General features: G+C 43.4%; 1 protein-coding gene across 3 annotated transcripts in view; it reads left to right on the forward strand.

Annotated features, from left to right (window-relative positions):
- Positions 1-15273, forward strand: part of GALNT9 (polypeptide N-acetylgalactosaminyltransferase 9) — a 222310-nt gene that overhangs the window by 9625 nt on the left and 197412 nt on the right. The window lies entirely within an intron of this gene.

Here is a 15273-nt window from a genome sequence, read left to right on the forward strand (position 1 = left end):
TGTGTTGTTTTTCAGGCCCTGAATTTAGCACTGCATGTAAGCACATGCTTACTTTAAAACATATGTTTTTAAGTCCATCCCCATTCAGCAAAACACTTAAGTGCATGCTTAAGTTCCATTTCCTTAAAGTTAAGCCTGTGTTTAAAGGCTTTCCTGAAGTGGGGCCTAGCTGAATAGTAGTAACAATCAGAGAGGTCTCAGCCAAAGACCACTGAGGTCAATGGAAAGCCTCTCATTGATTACAGAGGATACTGGATGGGCCCCTAAGTAAGCTCTCAGTTCTGCTCATAAGGAACGTGTGAGTGAAGCTTCCATCTGTTGGAGAATGGGACTGCTATTGGTTTGAATGGTGCTTTCATACGGTTAGATTGAGCTCTTAACATTAATTAAAGAGGAGAAAATATAACTTAGCAACATTGTTCAGACAGTAGGGATGGCAAGGATCTTCACTGTACTTCCAAAAATTATCTCACTTTGCAAGGGATCACAGAATCAGATAATTTGTTCCCAGGTGCTGTGAATCAGATTGTCAAAGTGCGTGCCACAAAGAAATCCTGCCTGAGTGTTCGGTAAGTCTTATAAATTTAAAGCCTTGAAATAGATTGACTCATACAATCACCATGGTGTATCCCCACAAGGGTATGTGACAAAGGGGGGGGGGGGAAGGGTCATAACCAGATCTACCCATGGCCGGTGACAAGATAGGAAGGGACAGGTGAAAACACCAATTTACCCCATGGCCTCCTTAGGAAAAATAGCTTATGAAGCTACATCAAAAGCACTGAAAATTAAGGTTGCCCTGGGTTACAGACAGTAACTTAAATGTAATGGCTGTCAGTGGATAGCCCAGTCCAAGTATGCACAGCTCCTGGAGGCCTGTAGCTCAACAGGAGTAGAGTCCTACTCATATTTTGATGACTCTTGTCCTCTTTTCTCAATCCACAACCACGATGCCATGGAAGTGGCCATGCACGTATGTGATACTGCAGTAGATGGAAATGTGATTTCATTGTAAATAGAAGTGTGGCCATTTCTGTCATGTGACTGTTTGGGTTTTCATGGCAGTCGTGGTACATTTTTGACCATTCCTAGTGCTCTCTCTGATGTTCAGATTTCAGAGAGGATTCAGTGATCTGTTACAATGTAACCTCATATGTCAGCAACCTTTAAACTGGTAGTATACAGCCCATAGGCCAGGTTCTCTCCTGAACCACGAGTCACTTGGCTCAGGGCTGAAGAAGGTGTCATCCGGGAGTAGTCTACTGTTCTGCAGTTCTGAAGCTGCCCGGGCTCCTCTGACTGAAGGGGGCTGCTTTAATGTAAGATAGCTGACTAGGGAGCCCCCCTTAGGGAGCCCCACTGTGATTGCTTTAGGGGAGATCTACTCCACCTCTACCACTCTTCCCCTGATACAGCCCCTATGCCAAGGGAGAGGAAACTGGAGCAGGAGGTGGCTCTACTGGCTTTCCCACCACAAGAATTTCTCAACTGATCACACTACATTCCCTGTGCACCACTCAGACAACACTAAGGGGGTGAAACATACTGAACATCTGGCCTCATAAAAATTAATTGACCTGTTTGTCCATCTTGTCCATTCCCTCACTTGTGCAAAAGTATCTGCTACAGCACTTTCAGGATCTAATATAAATCAAGCAATGTGGGGGTTTCTAGTGCTTTTCTTGGGAGACCGTTCGCTAGTCAGGAAGACTTCATTTTTAGGAAATGATTTTTAGACCAGCTTAACTATAGTTTTTTTTTTCAATTTCATTTCATTACCCCCATTAACCCATGTAGGCAGTTGGATCTTTCAAGAACCTAGCAAACTCATGGATAATCCAAAATAATTTAAAAAACCTTCCTCTTACCTTGGTTTTTACTCTGGAGCAGTGGCACAGACGGTTAATGGTCCTCTGAAACAGAGGCGATCAAGGTTAATGTTGCCATTACAGGCTGATTTATAAATCACGCAGGGACTTTCTTACATTGATCTGTCATTTGGTTTATTATATTCTAAAACAACATATTTCAAAGTCTGTGATCCTTACTTAGGGCTAAATTCAGCCCGAAAATGTGTGTAGAAATCCCACAGACTTCAGTGGAAGTTGGCGGGTGTTATTTGAGGGCAAAACTTTTCCCCCATTTGGCACACAATTTAAGTGCTTAGGGAACGTGTGCTTATTGTTTTGGCCTCTTTTTTCCCTGGTGATTGCATTAGTACCATATTTCAGCTGATTTAGTTGACTCAGAATCCAAAAAAGGCTTTGCATTGGTTCTGTTCCTTACGTTAGATTGCCCAACCTCCTTTCAGTTCTGAATGATGGGTTTGGTTTTTCTTTTTGTAATTTGTGCATCCTCTAGCTGAGAAGCATATTGAGTGAGGCTGTTTGCAGGACCAGATCTGATCATTGTAGCTTTGTCATTCAGACTCTGGAAGTAAGAGGACAAAATTAATGAATTGCCTCAGGAAAAGGAACACCTGCTCACTGACTGCCATCAGATTAAGCTACCCAAGTGTCTTGTTTGTCCATCCTTGCTAACTGGTATTGTGCCTTGGATGATGTGGGTGAGGGAGACAGCTTCTAACTCTACTTCATCAGGATGATGGAGATAGGGGAGAGGCACTCTTGCTGCCAGATGTTAGGGCTGAACTTGTGAGGACTGCTGGCTGGCCATTCTCAGTGGAGAAGGATCCCAACTACTGTTAGTCTCTCTATTTTGTCAGTTAGAAATCATCAGCACCAGAAATCATGCCTAAGTAGCCAAAAAGTCAGTGTCTTGGATTCTCTCCTGCACTTGAGATATGCTTGGAGTATCAGGGAGCCAGTCATGCCTCCCTGGTGCATTTGCTTCAGCCCCATCTGCATAAGTTAGAGCCCCTCTTAGAGGCTTATGCAAACTGGCTAAAGTTCTTATGGGACCTTATACCATTTGTGAGTTGGTATAGTGCAGGTACACTCCATCCTACCCTCAGCACAGCCCTAACGCCACTTGACCCACCCACTAGACTAGGACATGTATGTGGAAGAGGACAGTTGGTGTCAGAGCCATCTATATCCTTTCATCCCAGCTAAGCTTCCCTTCACTAGGAGAAATCTCGGCTGGACAGTTAGGGCCAGATTCCACCACCTGAGTACCAAAAAGTGGCCAACACCAAGGGAGAAAAATCTGGGCCTCTGTGCACAAGAAAGAGCTATAGAGCAGAATTGTGGAGGGCTTATATAAATAACCCAGCTGGCTTCAAAGGAACTATGCGCTCACTAGCGTAAGGACACCAATCTAGCCCACAGTGTACAAAGGCGTAATAAAACTCAGATTGCTGCAGATTGGTACTTTATCACTGCTTGATACAAGTGGTGCAGTCGTTTATGTAACCCGCCCCAACTATGCTTTAACATGTGATAAGTGGATCTTTAATGAAAATAGATTCTAGCAGGTATTTTTCAGCTCTTCCTTCTCTCTCTTGCATAGGCTGCCATAAATATTCATATAATGTGAGCACAAGTATCATGTATGGAGATTTATCAAATGCTTTATTAGTCTCCATAAAGACAAATATGTAACAGGTATTGCCATGCCCTGCAAAATATTCCCAGCTCCACAGTTCTGGGAGGGTTGTCAGTCTCTGTGGTATTGACAATATGTTATTAGTTTGTGTCCCGAAGAGGGTTACTAAAAGACTTGTCTGTAATGAATTAGCAGTTGTGTTTGGACAGAGTGAATAAAAGTGAAGTGCAAAGAAAGAGAGAACTTTAGAAAGCAAGCCACATTCTCCCCACCCCTTTCCCCAATTCCCTGCCTCAGTATTGTCATCATCATAACTAATTGCTTAGACAGTATAGAGGTATCATCATTTGCACATATTCCTTGATGGCTTTTTTCAGATCAGCTTGAACAGATGTTTTGTTTACTGGTTGTTTTTCTGTATGGGGAAAATGTTCCAAATTCTCACCTCTCTCATGTGCTGTTGAAGTCAATGGCCCAAATTCATCCCTGGTGTCATTGCAATGCTTTCCAGTGATGAATTTGGCCAAATGAAACTATTTCCAGCAATAGGGCGATCAGGATATGGCCAGCTACACTGTTGTATGAACAGCATGGAGGAGTTGTATCTTCTGATCTTCCCAGGCATTAGTTTCAGTAAGACTGGGAACAGGATCATTTCATTTGAGGGTCCATGTCTTTTGAATGATATAGAACCCTAGAATTCTATCCACCTATTGTACTCACTGTGACAAAGCTCTGTCCTCATCTCCATGGGTCCCACGTTTCCTGGCAGATTTCGCTAGCCTCAGAGGCTCACTGTGACCCTCCACGTAACCCTTCTCTCTCTAGAGAGAAGGGTCACAGTCTACTGAGCCATTTTCATCATAAGCCAGCAAGGAAGGTGAGGAGAAGTTATCCTTCCTTGCACAGTCTCTCTTGTCTCCCAGTCTCAGTGATTAATCAGGGGCCAAAGGTGGTGGTGGGGGAGCCTGGACCCACCCTCTACTCCGGGCTCCAGCCCAGGGACCCTAATAGTACCAGCTATGGTAGCTGACCTTTTAGAAACATGACATGTACAATTCCCTGGGCTACTTCCCCCACAGCAGCCCTCACTTCCTCAAGCTCCACTTCACCCTTACCTCAGGGCTTCCTTCCTTGTACCCAATATAGTGTGTACTACTCAATCTCACCAACAGCACAACTTCTTCCCACAGCTCCTGACATGCACCCCCACCTGACTAACTGGGAGGCTTTTAACTAGTTTCAGCCAGCCCCTGATTGGCTTCAGGTGTCCCAATCAACCTAGCCTTCTGGAAAGTTCTTAATTGGCCCCAGGTGTCTTAATTGACCTGGAGCAGCTGCTATTTCACTTATCCTGGTACCAGGGATTTGTTTAGCCTGGAGCTAATATATCTATCTCCATCTACTTTTCTATAGCCATCTGGCCTTGCCCCGTCACATCACATTTCCCTTATACTATCGTATCTGAACACCTCACAATCTTTAATGGATTTATGCTCACAACACCGCGGTGTGCTGTGGTATTATCTCTATTTTACAAATGGGAACTGAGGCCCAGAGAAACTAAGTGACTTGCCCAAGGTCACAGACAGTCTATGGTAGAGCGGGGACTTGAATCCAGATCTCTTATGTCCTCGGCTAGTGCTCTAACCACCAGACCATTCTTATTTTCATGCAGGAAACAGGTGCTCTTTGCAGAGAAGCTTAATTTTCTTCAATGGTATCCACCCAGAAAGCAGGAAATCCCCCCTGCATTCTCAGCAAGGATAAAAAAGTTTGCCTTTTGTTTAGTTTTTGTGGGTTTTTTTGGTAGGGCGATAAGGGTTAATTGGTTGTTTTCATCTGGATGCTTTTATGCTGGTTTTTGTATTTTATTTGGCAAGGGAGGCCTTGTTGCCCTTTTAGAAATTGAATTAATTTTTCTACAGCTCCCAGATGCCTCTAGGAAATGCTTTAATAAATAAAAATGTATTTTTATTATATTAACTCATTTTCCAACAGGCTTTGTGTTGTAGAAAAGGTTGGCAGTGTTTTTTTCCCCCATGCATACCAAACTGAAAGCAGTGATAAAACTAAATATATTCCTTGATTGAAATAGAATTGTCTAACCCAAAGGTTAGTTTTCCTTGGGATTAAAATTTGCTGTCACTTATAGGTTCCTTGTTGAAGATTCCTAGCCAACTAGCCAAATATAGAATGAGACTATTGATAGCCATGCAGTTTCGCATCTCCAGAGAAATTCAGTGCTATTAGCGGCCACTTTACTACCAACATAAGCCAGTTGATTAAAAAGATTTTGATGCCTGATGTGTTGATGTCAGCCAACAGACTGGGTTTACATAGTTCTATAGAATTGTTTTTATTATAGTAGCACATAGAGGCTCTGATCAGGGAGGTAGGCCCTATACACACATGTAATAAGACAGTTCCTTTCACAAAGAGTTGACAGTCCTAGCACATGATGAGGTGTAGGTGGGTACAACAAGGAGATGGGAATGAAGCATGAGGTAATATAGGATGTTTAATATAACAAGCAGCAGTCATGCCACACAACTGCTTAGCCATTGAATTATTTGTTGCCTACAAAACACTCAACAATGAGTAGGGTAGACAAGAAAGGAAGGCTGGTCCAGTGGGTAGGGTGCTAGCTTGGATCTTTTATTTCTCAGCTCTGCCACGAACTTCCGGTGTCACTTTGGACAAGTCACGTACTGTCTCTGGGCTTCAGTTCCCCAGATGTAAAATGGGACAATAGCACTTCTTTATTTCCTGGAGGTGTTGGTAGGATAGATATAGTAAATGATCGTTAGGTGCTCAGATACTACAGTAATAACATCGATATAAATACCTAAGGTGAGAGAAAGATGCACAGAATCCATTACCTGATTACTTTCTGTTACTGTTACAAAACAAATGGGGAAGGGGTTGAGGTATTCTATTGTTTCCTGACCTATGCTAAGATTGTAAGCTCTTTGGGGCACAGAATGTAAGAACATAAGAACGGCCCTACTGGGTCAGCCCATAGGTCCATCTAGCCCAGTATCCTGTCTTCCGACAATGGCCAATGCCAGGTGCCCCAGAGGGAATGAACAGAACAGGTAATGGTCTCAAGTTGCAGTGGGGGAGGTTTAGATTGGATATTAGGAAAAACTTTTTCACTAAGAGGGTGGTGAAACACTGGAATGCGTTACCTAGGGAGGTGGTAGAATCTCCTTCCTTAGAGGTTTTTAAGGTCAGGCTTGACAAAGCCCTGGCTGGGATGATTTAACTGGGAATTGGTCCTGCTTCGAGCAGGGGGTTGGACTAGATGACCTTCTGGGGTCCCTTCCAACCCTGATATTCTATGATTCTATGATTCTATGATAATCATCAAATGATCCATCCTGTCGCCCATTCCCAGCTTCTGGCAAACGGAGGCTAGGGACACCATCCCTGTCCATCCTGACTAATAGCCTCTGATGGACCTATCCTCCATGAACTTATCTAGTTCTTTTTTGAACCCTGTTATAATCAAATGCCTTTCATTTTACTACATCTGTGCAGAATGCCTACTGCAATGGGGCCTTGATCCCTCTCTAGGGTTCTGTAGGTGCTACCATAATATAAATGAATCCAAAGTTGTAGAAAACAAGTCAGAGAGTGTAGCCCCTTCCAAACCTTGGTCAGAGAGCATAGTACCATCATTCAGTTTTGGTGACCGTTTGGCCTATAGGTAGGAATTAGTTTTAAGTGATCTTTGGAACTAAAAAGAAATATCTCCTGTGTGCATTTGCAACATAGTCTGCTAGAGCTTTTCATCATTACAAAAGGCTTGTTTAGCATTAAAAATAAATACATCTGACAATGTCAGTGCAATTATAAGTTCAGTTCCCTTTAAGATATGTGTCGCTGTAAGCACAGCATTTTTTAAAAACCTTTTAACTCTCCCTTAGTGTTTACTTAAGACTGGGTTAGATCTAAAACAGCTGTGTAGAAGACTAGCAGTGGTGGATTAGCCACTGGGCCAATGGGGCCCATGCCCAGGGGCCTGGCCAAGTGGGGCACCCCCGTGTCCCAATCCACTCCGCCCTCCCGGCACTCCTGTCAGGGAGCGGGGGAAGCCCCCATGCCCCAAGCCCGCTCCCCCGAAGGAGTGATGGGTGGAGGGGGCGGGGCAAGCCCCCGTGCCCCAACCTCATTTTCCTGGCAGGAGTGCTGGGAGGGGTTGGACTGCAGGCAGAAGGGGTGGGGAGGGGCCCCCATTTGCTCTGGCCCAGGGTCCCACAAACCCCTAATCCGCCTCTGAAGAGTAGAGAAGGCAGTGGTAAGACCCTCCACCCTATGTGTGACTTTATTAAGACTCCCTGGATTGAGTCTGTTCACAAGGGCAAGAGCAGGAGCTGCATACCTGATACTCCCACCCATGGGAGTATATTGTATGTAGTCCTCATTTACACAAAAGTTATGCAATATGCAATGAAAAACTTGGAATGCACAGGGCCAGATTCTGATCTAAGTCCCTCCAGTTTTATACTGGGGTAACTATTGTCTTCAGTGGAGTTATTTTGTAGCTGATCCCCAACACTACAATAGCTCCATCTGCCTGAATTAGTTTTTATCCAACAGAGAACTGATTCCCAAACTGAGGTGGCTTCCTAGCAGGTGTTATTAGTCAATGGAGTTATCATTGTATGATATCTCATGGTATCTCACTGTATACAACCTAGTCACTCTTGCTGTCATTGGGGATGAGATTTTATTCCCTCTTCACTGCTCCTTGTCTTTCTTTTTTTTTTAAAGCCCACATAACCATTAACTATTTATGGGCATGTTTGCAGACATAAGGTTATTTTTTTCATTTGATTGCACTGAATCTGAACTGCTTATTAATCTGATTCTTTGTCTCCCTCTTTTCTATCAATGCATTCTAAAGTACATAAAATAGGGCTTAAAACTGCTGTTCGTGTAATTAGAAGAGCAAACAGAAGGTAAGCAAAGATTGAAGAAAAGCTTACATCAGCGAACAAAGATACAAGACTAGTTTTGAAGCTGGGACAGTGCCATCCACTGCAATGCCAACATGCTACAGGCATACACTGCATCAGAAGGAAAAAGGTGGGACTGGCAAAGAGGGTGTGATTGGGAGCTATTCCTTCATTCCAATGGGCATTTCCGCATATGTTACAATATTAGTATTTAGGCATCTTTCCCCTTAAATCCTACTGAGAGGGAGTTGCAAAACAAGTTGTGCTAATGTGAAGACATACAAGAGGTCATGGAAGAATGAAAGCAATGAAATATTTTTTGTAATTATTTTAATAATAGACAAAGAGCATAAAGGAATATTAAGTCACTTCAGTGCTGGTGTTCCCAGAACAGGCTAATTAGATGTAAAGGGACGGATTGTGCTGTCATAGATGGGCATAGATTAGGTTACTACAGTTCTGTGCCAGAGTATCTGAGAACAGAATCTGGCTAATTCAGATTATGTTGCTGTATTGTAGAAAAGAATCTGTTCCATTGTACTCTGATGTATGACCTAGCTCTGTATAGTAATGTAGAAAATTAAATTTTGGGGGGAAAAGTGCTATCATTTGGGCATTTATTTTTTAATCTTTGTCATTATACTAGCAGAAAATCCCTCTAGTCCTTTTTGTTGTGACAGTACTGCACTGTGGCCTTTATATGCTAATTAAAAGTGCCTAGGGCCTGCAGTTGGGAAGCTCCTGGAAAAAGAGGCAGACTGTTTTCAAAAGCAGTTCTATATACTCAGAGTTGACTCATTGACAAGTTCCTTGATTTTACTTCATGTGCTGTTGATGGATGTAGAAATATGAATGCATGCTGCATTTCTTCATGCAGACTGTGGGAGGAGGATGCAAGGGGTTAAAGTAAGTATAACAGAGACGGGGGTAATTATCTTCCAGAGGAAGCAGGAAGAGGGTCTGGCCCACTCAAAAGAAGCTGCTCAACCTGTTGGAAAAGGAGGATCCTGCAGCTGGGCTCATTAAAATGGGCATATAAACAGGAAGGGGGAGTTGCCTGAAGCATAGAATCATAGAATATCAGGGTTGGAAGGGACCTGAGGAGGTCATCTAGTCCAACCCCCTGCTCAAAGCAGGACCGATCCCCGACTAAATCATCCCAGCCAGGCATCTGTGAGGGAAAGAAAGTTGTTGTCCTCCTATCCCATGGAGGTAATAGGCCCAGGAAACATGGAGATGATTGTTGCTTAATCACACAAGTGGGATGTGTTGCTCCCTCTCCCCTCTCAGCTCAGGAAGCTACTAAGGCCAGGAGACTCCCAGACCATCCCTGACCAGGTGACATGAGCCCCTGGAGAAGGACTGCCTTCCTCACACTGGAGGAATGAACATCTCACTAGTCTCCCTTCCTTTTGTGTGATATTTATGTAACAGCATGTGACTCTGAAAGGCGAAGGCATTTCCATGTGAAAGCTGGTATTGTATCACGCATACCTGGAACCCTCTCATGCTGTGACTTTCACTTTAGCTTATGTCAGGGAGTAGACTTTTGCACAATGAGCTTGGTTTAGACTGGGCTTATTGAGCAGCTCATGATTTTGTAGTCTATGTGCATCATTTACTTTTATCCCTTGTTACTGCTGTGGGTAAGCATCCTGCTTTTTCCTTTTGCTTGCTCAGTGTATTCAGAGAAGTGTCACCCACGACTTCTATTACACACCATCTCCAAGTTTGTATCTATCACTTCTGAGGTGGGAAAAGCCAATTTATCAAGCCAGGCAGTTCTATGTTAATTTCCAGGGGCACGGTGCTTGGGTGGGGAAGTGTCTCTACATCATTAGAGCGACATTGTTATTTCATTCAGAACTATGCCCTAAAGTGTGACCAAAAGGAATATCACTGCATCCCCTGAACTTGGCCCTTATCTCTGTCCAAAATAACTTGACAAGGACACATAATGTATAAAGATACACATATAGATTACAATGCAATTCCATATTAATGAAGCCCCAATTTTCTAAGGTAACATTGTCTATTGGATAGTACATTGGACTTGCTTAGAGTTCTATTCCCAGCTTAGCCACGGATCTGCTATATGTTTCCTCTGTACCCTCCCACTCACTGATATATAAACTCTCTGGGACAGGAACTGTCTATTCAGTGCTTAGCTCAACAGGGCCCTAATCTACCATAATATAAATAAATACATATTCTAAACATGGAAGTTCAGTAATAATGGCTTTAATTAACACTAACCTTCAATTCATAACTAGATCAGAACCAAATAGGAATGTCCTCTACTCATTTAGGGTGTGTCTATATGGCAAAAGAAATCTGTGGCAGCAAGTTGGAGGGCCCAGGTCTACAGACTTGGAGATGTTCAGGCTCAGGCTGGAGCGCAGGCTCTGTAGCTCAGGGAGGATGGCGGGTTTCAGAGCCTGAGACAACCGGAACAGCTACACAGCTGTTTTTATTACTATAGTGCAAATCCAAGTGTGTAGACCCAGGATCTGAGACTCACTATCGCGGGTTTGGGTTTTTGTTTTTTTGTGTTTGTTTTTGTTTTTTTGCTGTGTAGCCATATAACCCTTAGACTTAAAAATGACAATAAAAATCAAGCTCTTGGAGAAATCTAACTCAGATCTTCAGGTTTGTTCCTTGTCTTTAAGCTTAGTCATTAGTGACACGAGCCAACTTTTAAACCAAGATCAAGCTCCAAGTTAGTCCAGCTCCGGTGTTCTCAAACTTCATTGTACCGCAACCCCCTTCTGACAACAAAAATTACTTCACAACCCCAGGATGGGGGGACTGAAGCCTGAGCCTGCCCAAGCCCTGCCACCCCGGGCAGGGGGGCCAAAGCCTGAGCCCCACCGCTCTGTGAAGGGAGACCAAAGCTGAAGTTCAAGGGCTTCAGCCCCAGTCAGGGGGCCTGCAACGTGAGCCCTGCCACCCAGGGCTTTGGCCCTCGGGCTTTGGCTCTGGCCCTCGACAGTGGGGCTTGGGCTTCAGCCCTGGGCCCCAGCAAGTCTAAGCCAGCCCTGGCTACCCCATTCAAACGGGGTCACAATCCACTTTGGGGTCCCAACCCACAGTTTGAGAACTGCTGCTTAGCTATTGAGTATGGCTTGGTGTCATTGTTTGAGTTATCAGCCAGGGCACACAAACATAATAAGAGTTTCCTCTTTCTTTTCAAGTTCTTAAAATAGCAGATCACAGTTCCCCAGCTTATCTCGCTTGTCATTCAGTGGTGACCAAGCCATCAGAGGAAACAGTAACGTACTTCTCTATGCAGGGAAAAGAAAAGAATGCTCCGGTGCTGACGCAATCCTCTTCTGTTACAACTTTTTGTGCCCAAGAGTGCACCCATTGAAGTTAAAATGGTAAAAATCCTCATTGACTTGGATGAGAGCAAGACTGGACCCTTTATGGCCAGTTCAGGGTATATTCAGTATTCGGTGCAGAGTCTACTCTGAAAGTGGGAGGCTGTATTTCCAATCTATCTGGTACATCTTGAGCAGAGATGGACCCAAGCTCTAAAGTTCAGAGGTGTAATTTTGATTCAGACCATCTGTATCCCTGATAAGCATTCCTGCTCTGAGACCGGTTGCGAGATCTTTTGACCTAATAAAAAGTAATCCGGCATCACTACTTGCACTTCTCTATAATTAGTGTTTAGAGATAGTGGCTAATGATGTAGCAGGGAGAATATAACCTGAGGCAGGAGAGGAAACCAGGTCAGAAGTATGCACTTGTGCAGAGTCTGTTGCTGCTTAATAACAGCAAAAAAAAGCAGGGGGAGGGGAAGAGGATTTGAATCTTTTCCTATTTTACCCGGGTGCAGGTCAGGATAGTTTCCCCTGAAGTCAATGGAGTTGCTGCTGAGCCTCAGCCAGGACGTTGCACTCTTCCCTGTTGGGATGCTACATACACACAATCATTAAATGATATTAAAAAAAAAATCTCCTCCTTGCAGATCAAACTTACATTTGGTTGCCAGAGACACCCTCTCAGCCAAACAGAGCAACTGTGATAAGCCAGGAAGATCAAACTACATATGAGCTTGCCAGGATGGCAGCTTAGCACTGGCTGCAGTCAGTTTTTCAAGGAACCAAACCAACTCTTTAATGATGTGCCAGGTGCTACAGGTGTGCCGTATTGTAAAGTGCCCCTAACCATGGCTCAGAGCTTCCCTACCTGGAGAAGAAAAATTAATTCATCCTTGTATTAATAGTAAACAAAAGGACAGAAATCAAACTGTCCAAGTTTTAAATAAAGCATCATGCCAGCTTTCTAATATGTACCATGTTTATGTTCTCAAATGTATCCGCAGTAGCTGTTTGTCCTCTTCTCTTTCTTCCCACCCTACCCCATCCCAGTTGTTTTATTTCACTGTGAAGGAGGCTATGGCATTTCATTCTCTTTATATTATTCCCCTATTAATTCTTCTCAGATGTAAACTGCCCATGGGCATAGCGTACCTTTAGTTGTAAGCAGACCTCTTCATTGATTTCAGTAGGGAGCACTGCTCTGAAAACGGATGGCTCCATGATTGCTTAAGAAATAGACACAGCCCTCCAAATCTAGGCTGAGGGGTATCTTTTTTCCCTTCTGCTAGAGAAACTATACAAGAACATTTTTCTAATGTAAGAGATAACTTCTGCTCTCAGGTCCTGATCCAACCCCCTCAACTCCTGTTGAAAGCAATGGGAGTTGAGGGTTGCTCAGCCTGTCATAAACTCAGGCCTTCTAAGTAAAGTAATGTAAAACCAGGGTAAAGAAGATTACAATAAAGCCTTTGTTTGTTTGTTTGTTTATTCATTCTCCCAAATTATCATTGCTTTGCCTTTTTCTGTTTGGTGAATGACTTGTTGCCCCTTCTTCTAGGGGTAAAAATGGATTTGCCTTGTTTGCATCCTCAATATCCTGTAAATTAACCTGTGCTCCTCTTCACTGTTTCTGTGCTGGTAGCAATGTTAGTGGGCCATGCATAAGCACTGGGTGAAACTGGGCTCAGTGATTGGATTTGTCTGCAACTGGATGGCTGACTGACTTGTCTGATGGCTACTCTGTTATTAGTGCTTGGAAACAGGGCAGTTTATGTTATTTTATATATATAGGCCTCTAGGGCCTGGTTCTATCTGTTATACTGGTGTTGCTTCAACACAGTGAATCAGTGGAGTGAACCTTGCACCACTCCTGATTTGTAAGTGAGGAGAGACTCAGGCCTTAAAGTTCAGGGGACATTCCTCATCACACAGACCTTCTTTAATAAATTTGTTACAGATTTGGGGGCTGATCTACTTGATGCATGGACCTTTGAGTAGAAATTGAACTTTCCTCATCCCTTGTAATCCTCAAAATTACCACACAAGGTTGATTTCTAAGCCTTTCCTTTTAGATTCTGGAATCTGACTTTTTCTGCTACAAAGAAGGGTGTAGATGTTGCTGTGTGCATTTGCAACCTGACCCATTGGCTAATATCACACTCTTCCTGTAGCAAACTAAATCAGATACAATTATTTTAAAACAAAGAGGAAGAGGTATGACAGGCAGTGGCAGATAGGGAAAAATCCAAGTACATGTAGGAGCAAGATAGGAGAATAAGAGCAAAAGAAGAGGGGAGGGGGAAAAAAGAAAAGATCAAAGTTCTAGGTAAATCCAGGCTTCAAAAGAAAACTCCCTGTGAGGAGACATAGATGCACCTGACCAAAAGGCACAGAAATGTAGTTCAAGAAAAATACATGTACCTACAGATGTAAAATATACAGTCTGTCAAGGAAATGAGAACGCTAGGAAGCTAGCTGTCAGTGTTGCTCTGTGGCAATATGAAAGGAGAGTATGTCATCCATAAACAGAGTAGAAAACAATGTCACAATGGAAAGAACATGGAAGTGACAAGGCCCTATCCAGCACCTGTCAAAATCAATGGCCAAACGTATACTGATTTCAGTGGGATCAAAACTGTGTCCTTAGGGAGGGGTCTTAACAGGGGTACTCAAAATGCAAAGTTCAGAATGGTGGGTGAGGTAGTATCTTTTATTGGACCAACTTCTGTTGGTGAAAGAGACAAGCTTTTGAGCTTACACAGATCTCTTGTTCAGGTACTTCTTCCCCAGACCCAAAGAAAAGCTCTGTGTAAGCTCAAAAGCATGTCTCTTTCACCAACAGAAGTTGGTCCAACAAAAGGATTACCTCACCCCGCTTGTCTTTCTAATATCCTGGGACAAACACAGCTATGACAACACTGCACAGTCCAGACTGGCAGCTGATCAGTTCTTCCTGGCTATTCATGAGAATAATCACCTGATAAAATGAAAGGGTAGCACCTTGGTTCTTAATGTTGCTCTACACAACTTTAACCAAGACCGGCATCCTCTCAGATTGCTTAGTTCTCTTTGTGCCCTTGTTGATCTCAGCCATTCTTGTAACCCTGCTTGGGGAGGAGAACTGCAGACATAGTTGGCTAATGCTCCTTTCAGTGTAGTTCTGCTACTAGGAATGGGTTCGGGGGAAAAAGATGGAGGCCCACCTTTGTTGTCTTGTATGGCTTTGAGTCCAGGAGTTAAATGTCATTGAGCTTAATGCTGGAGTCTAATCAAGTAAACCAGGTGGAGAACATGGAGCTGCTCTGTAATATTTTCTGAATACTGTATGTGACCTGTTGTTGGATTTGTTTGCTGTATGAATGTGTTGGTTTAGTTTAATAGCAGGCTGTTGGAAAAACAGGTAAGACAATGGCTCCAGATAATATACCTCCAAATAAACACTTCTGACATTGTTACAAGACAATGGAAGGGGAATT

Source organism: Lepidochelys kempii, chromosome 15, assembly GCF_965140285.1.
Source record: "Lepidochelys kempii isolate rLepKem1 chromosome 15, rLepKem1.hap1, whole genome shotgun sequence".
NCBI classification, from domain to species: Eukaryota; Metazoa; Chordata; order Testudines; family Cheloniidae; genus Lepidochelys; species Lepidochelys kempii.